General features: G+C 39.6%; 1 protein-coding gene across 2 annotated transcripts in view; it reads left to right on the top strand.

Annotated features, from left to right (window-relative positions):
• The window catches only part of KHDRBS2 (KH RNA binding domain containing, signal transduction associated 2), a 540,650-nt gene that overhangs the window by 522,714 nt on the left and 17,342 nt on the right, over positions 1-594 (top strand). The gene's annotated exons all lie outside the window — the stretch shown is intronic.

Genomic DNA, 594 nt, shown 5'->3' with positions numbered 1-594 from the left:
TCAAAAAAAAAAAAAAATTATGTAGTTCATCAGTTGACCTACCTTGAAAAGTGACACTCATATTTAAATGCTTGCAATCTTGAATTTTTATTAAAATAAGACCAAGGCCACCAGGCATGTGCCTATATATCCAGCTGCAAGGGAGGGTGAGACAGGAGGATCGCTAGAGTCCAGAGGCTTGAGGCTATATTTTTCAATGATTGTACCTATGAAAAGCCACTGTACTCCAACCTGATCAACAAGATGAGGTCCTGTATCTAAAGAGAAAAAAACATAATAATACGAAGGCTACTATGTCCCTCACTTTGGGAAGCACTAACAGAGACAATGAGTGTCGCCTGACTGTTGGGCATTTGTTACAGAGGTGTGCGCTACACCAAGACGGAGAAGGACAGGGCCAGACATCAGGAAGAAAGGAGGAATCACGTTCTCCTAAAACTAGAGTCAAAAATGGACTAGCATGAGGCTGAGCCCAGGAGGAGAAGGAGAAAAATAAACCATAACCACTGCCAGTCCTAAGCTGATTACACACACATGTGTATTTTCTCATTTATGCCTTTATAATAAATTGAAATATTAAGGTTTTTTTTTTTT

Source organism: Otolemur garnettii, unplaced genomic scaffold (genome assembly GCF_000181295.1).
Source record: "Otolemur garnettii isolate 467f Iridium unplaced genomic scaffold, OtoGar3 scaffold00035, whole genome shotgun sequence".
In the NCBI taxonomy this organism is placed as follows: Eukaryota; Metazoa; Chordata; class Mammalia; order Primates; family Galagidae; genus Otolemur; species Otolemur garnettii.
This window is presented reverse-complemented; position numbering and strand designations above follow the sequence as displayed.